General features: G+C 47.7%; 1 pseudogene; it reads left to right on the forward strand.

Moving 5' to 3' along the window:
* Positions 1–5,339: 5,339 nt before the first annotated feature.
* Positions 5,340–5,458, forward strand: LOC146044355 (5S ribosomal RNA; annotated as a pseudogene).

The following is a 5,458-nucleotide window of genomic DNA, read 5'->3' on the forward strand; positions in this document are numbered from 1 at the left end:
TTGTCTTGTGTCTGTCATTCTGTGGGTCTAACCCACAAACCCCAGCACTCAGGGGTGCAGATCACTGTCGCACAAATCTAGGTGGGTTTGTGCGTACAGACAATGGTAGGAACCGGGTATAGTGAGGAAGGTGAGTTTCCTGCCAAGTGTGCAGAAAGTAGGGAGCAGGCAGACTTCATGTTGCAGGTGATATTAGACATTGCGCACATTCTATCACTACAAAGAACCAGATGAAGCTAGCAAAACCAGGATTAATCCTGCACATATAGAGATGGATTCTACAGCTCCCAGTCTCTTGGTGCTGTAGAACAGCTTGGTTGCAAAAGAAGCTTCAAACAGATGCAATATTTAATAAAAGCAGCCCTGAAGTACTATCCAGAGCCGGCCCTAACCAATTTGATGCCTTAGCCAAGATTTTGGCTGGTGCCCCCCTAGCACTGCTGCTATTTCCATCTCTGACCCAGCACCCCTCTGCCAGCTGCGAATTTCACTGCTTACTGTGCCAATCTGAATTAGGCTCTAGAGACCCCCTATACTCCGCACTATATCCCTGTACTACATGCCCCCTGTACTCTGCACTACATTTCTACACTATATGCCCCCTATACTCTGCACTACATCGCTACAATATATACCCCTATATGCAGCACCTAACACTATAGTACACCCCAAAATATGCTGCATTACATGATTGCTCTGCAATACATTCCCCACGATAACATTTAACAACCAGTTGTGCAACCCGCCACATGTCTTTACCATGAGGAAGTCTTCTTTCTGAGGGTGACCCTGCGACATGGTAGCGGAAGATGGAGGCAGGGACCCAGAGAGAGCTGGGCAGAGCAGAATTTGGTCCTCCGTCCAGGACAGTGTAGGGCAAAGAAGGTACTGGACTGCCTTGCTCCTCCGTCGATAGAAGGGAAGCAGAGACTGTCTGAACCTGAGGGGAAGAAGGGGCTTATGTTTCTGGCTAGGGCAGAGCAGGATAGAAGGAAATCAGGGACTAGCCTATGGGAAGAAGGGGGCAGGGCTTGATTCTCCTGCCTGGGACAGAGAATGGAAGTGGGGTGGGGCTTAATTATCCCGCCTAGGACAGAGCGGGGAGTGTCTGAGGGAAAGAAGGGGGCGGGGCTTGATTCTCCTGCCTAGGACAGATAAGGGAAGGGGTGGAGTGTCTGAGGGGAAGAAGGGACAGGGATTGTTTCTGCTGCCTGGGACAGAGAAGGGGAGCAGAGAGTGGCTGAGGGGAAGAAGGGGGTTGGGCTTGATTCTCCTGCCTAGGACAGATAAGGGAAGCGGGGAGTGTCTGAGGGGAAGAAGAAGCATGATTGATTCTCCTGTCAGAGGGCCAGATGTACTAAGCTACAAAAGTGATAAAATGGAGAGTGATAAACCACCAGCCAATCAGCTAATGCTTGTCATTTCACAAACTCAGCCTGTGACATGACAGTTAGCAGCTGATTGTCTGGCACCTTATGACTCTCCATTTTATCACTTTTCAAGCTTAGTATATCTGGCCCAGAGTGATAAGTGGAGCAGGGAGTCCCTGAGGTGAAGAAGGGGTGGGGCTGGATTCTCCTGATAGAGATGGGAAGCAGTGCTTGGTCCTGACTATTTTGGTAAAGCTCATGAAAGGAGGGACTAGTTGAGTGGTCCTCTTGCCAGAACAGTGCGCTGTACAGTATATCTTAAACAGCAGGGACGGGAAGAGGAAAAAGTTGTGCTGACCAAGAGAAAGCAGACCATGCCCAGATGGAGACTGGCCTGTGGTAGCTCCATTCTTTCCATGACCCATCCCAGAGAGCAGTGCACTCTTGAGTGTTTGTGACCCCAGAGCTTGGGTGTCATACATGTCATTGACACAAAGGTATGCAACAGGGTAGACACACCAGGAGGGGTAAAACATATGATTGATTGATCTAGGTAGATTAGAGGAATGGTCAAGAGCATGGCAACTACAGTTTAATGCCAAAAAATGCAAAATCATGCACTTGGGTCTCAGAAATCCAAAGACTAAATATAGTATAAATGGCACTATAATGGAAACTACTGAGGAAGAGAGGGATCTAGGTGTCACTATTTCAGGGGACTTAAAGGCAAGTAGGCAATGTAACAAAGCAATGAAGAAGGCAAGTCAGATGCTTGGTTGCATAGGGAGAGGTATCAGCAGTAGAAAGAAAGAAGTAATAATGCCACTGTATAGGTCATTGGTACAACCTCACCTAGAGTATTGTGTTCAATTCTGGAGGCCATATCTCCAGAAGGATCTAAATACATTAGAGACTGTACAAAGAAGGGCAACTAAAATGGTGCATGGCCTACATCACAAAACGTACCAGGAAAGACTAAAAGATCTTAATATGTATACTTTAGAGCAGAGAAGGGAAAGGGGGGACATGATAGAAACTTTCACATATATCAAGGGCTTTAACAAGGTACAGGTGGGAGACATTCTTCACAGGAAGAGGAGCAACAGAACACGAGGACATGCACTGACACTAGAGGGAGGAAGGTACAGGTGGGAGACCTTCTTCACAGGAAGAGGAGCTGCAGAACACGAAGACATGCACTGACACTAGAGGGAGGAAGATTTAGGGGAAATCTGAGGAAGAATTACTTCACAGAAAGAGTAGTAGATAAGTGGAATAGCCTACCATCAGAGGTGGTAGAGGCAAATACAGTAGTACAAATTACACATGCTTGGGATAGGCATATCTATATCCTTACAAAAAAATAAGGATCAAATTTGGTTTGAGGTAACATGTTTAAAAAAGGGGCAGACTAGATGGGCCAAGTGGTTCTTATCTGCCGACAAATTCTATGTTTCTATGCTAATATTAGTGCCTGCGGACACTGTCATTGTGCTGGCCCTAGGCAGGCTGGAATGCACCTAGACATTCGCCTAGTTTGCCTCTACCTAGGGCCGGCTCTGGTTCTATTAAGTAAGTATTAGCTTAGGGATGCATCGTTTAGGCGGGAGCACCAGAGTGAACTGGCGCCTAATTCCGGGGGGAGGGACTGCAGGCAAGTGCCGCTTCCCCTTTGCTGGACATCCCCACTGGTACAAGAGCCTGTGAAAATGGAGATCAATCCCCTGCATAATGGGGACTAATATCCGCCTGTGCTCCTTGGCCCTGGTGGTATAGCAAAGTCCCTGCTTTGGGGGCCAGTGCCCACACCTGTGCTGTGGACAGCCTCCCGAGTAGCACAGCAAACGGAAAGTGATTTCCCCGCTCTCCAGAGAGAGCACTTACCCTCTCTGATCTCCAGCCACGGTGTCTTGGTAGAGCTGCACCCGGCGGTACTAGACACTGGGATTCTCGTCCGTCCACTTTGGTAAATTTGGAGCTGCAGGAGGTAATGGACACCGGTGGGGGTGATGGAGTGGCAGTGCAGGAGTTGCTATGACTACTAGCGCTGCACGCCCAGTGTAAAAATAAGACAAAGTTAAAAATAAAAGTAAAGCTTGGGATTGCCTGAGAAAAATACAGGTGCACCAGGTATATAGTGGCCAGGCATGATGGGAAACGTAAAAGCTTAGGCGATTGGTGCCCAGTCCTCTGGATCCGCCTACAACCCAGATGTCAACCCATGGGACCAGGAACCGTGAAGGAGAAAAAGCCATTTTTTATGCACTGAAAGTGATTGATACACGGGCTTCTGATGACAAACACTTCACACTGGTCTTTGCCCATTTGCAAACAGTTTGGGAGCAAAAAGTATTCTCCACCCCCCCCCCCCCCCCCAGCTGTTTAACCACACATCCCAGCAATATTTGTAACATGTCCAAACAGCAAAACTATGGCAAGGCATGCTGGGACGCCACTTCTGCAGCAGCTGGAAACCCGCTTATTTTGCACATTTACTGAAGTCTCTCAACGCTGAGTGATGTTGCCAATAGCAACCAGGTTGGCTATATAAATAACTAGAATCAGGCAACATTGATTTTAGCAGCTTTAGTAACTATCCCTATGCTTACAGCCTGCTCTAGTAGAAAGCGAACATTACGTGTACCATGTAATACCCTGCTCCTGTGATGTATTACTGTATGTCTGACAGGGTGCATTGTGCTACACACAGGTCTGTAATTTTTAGCCCTGCAGGAAGAAGCCCTATAGGCGAAACACGTGTCCAGCTCCGCGAGCCAGTTCCCCTCCAGCCTCACCTCTCTGGCATCCATTGGCAGCATAACGGGTCCCAGCCGCCGCTTCACATACTCCGGGCTAGCTAATCTGCATCCGGGTAACAGGTATTAGCGGGTCCGGCTCCCCGTCTCCCCGACTCCACGCATTCCCACAGCCACCGGCAGTACTGGAATACAGCACCCGCCAATCCGGCGCTCTACCTCTCCGGCTCACACAGCACCTCCTGACGCGCTGAAGTCCGCCGTCAGCCGCTAACCCAGGCAGCGGCAGCAGGTACCTGGGCGCATCTCCCACTGCAATGTGCAATTGGGAAGAGCTCCCATTCTGTTAACTTTGCCCAATACCCTTAAGTGTGCTATACTGTCAGCTCTGCACACCATCCACCCTGGGTCTTGCACGGGACATTTAGGTACTGAGTGTCAACACACACTGTGTCAACCAATACAACACAGTGTCCATTTCACCAGCAGCTAATGAGCAGATCCTTTACCCACGCGAACAAGTAACTTTGTATCAATCATGCTTTAAACATGTATCATTCTGCCACTCTGTTGTAGATTCAAACCCAAGCGAGTGAGTCAGCCTGAGAAGCTGAATATATCAACTCAATAATAATATCCTTAACATCCGGAGTAATTGTACCAAGTACTCTCTGTCAACATCATCCACACAGGTGGATTTAACTTTGTCAACCATTGCAGCTTGTGCAGATTTCACTACTCCAGGCTCATAACCTGATAAGCACCAATTATCTGTTCAATCAATTGTGCAACAGTGTGTATATACTGGCACATTTAGTCTGAAGTTTGCCACAACTTTTAAAGGTTTTCCACCTTTAGTTTTCCACAATTCTCTAAGATATATATGTGCGAGAGTATTTTTTGTGTGACCTTGCTTGGTTTGTCTATTTCATGCATAACCCACCGTGCCATATGACAGCTGAAAGCCTCTAAACGTATTTTACGCATTTAACGCATAATTTATATATAGTTATATACCTAGGCTCTCCTATTCATAGTTCGCCATAATACCGTAACACTGATATTTATATATATATATTTCACTTGTGACTTCGAGTATTTTTCTGCTTATTTAGTCTGCCTCTCTCAAACCCATTGGTCGAGCCGGCTGCGCCATCTCTATCTGTAGTCCAACAGCCTCAATAGATTGAAGTACACCGAATTAACCCAGATATATTGCCACCATACCCCGCTGGATTGCCCAAACCCTCTCCGAACTCGGAAGCCAAGCAGTGGAGGGCCAGGACAGTACCTAGGTGGGAGACCCCTGGGGAAGACCAGGTGTGGCAATAT

This window comes from Crinia signifera, chromosome 19, assembly GCF_055691185.1.
Source record: "Crinia signifera chromosome 19, ASM5569118v1, whole genome shotgun sequence".
NCBI classification, from domain to species: Eukaryota; Metazoa; Chordata; class Amphibia; order Anura; family Myobatrachidae; genus Crinia; species Crinia signifera.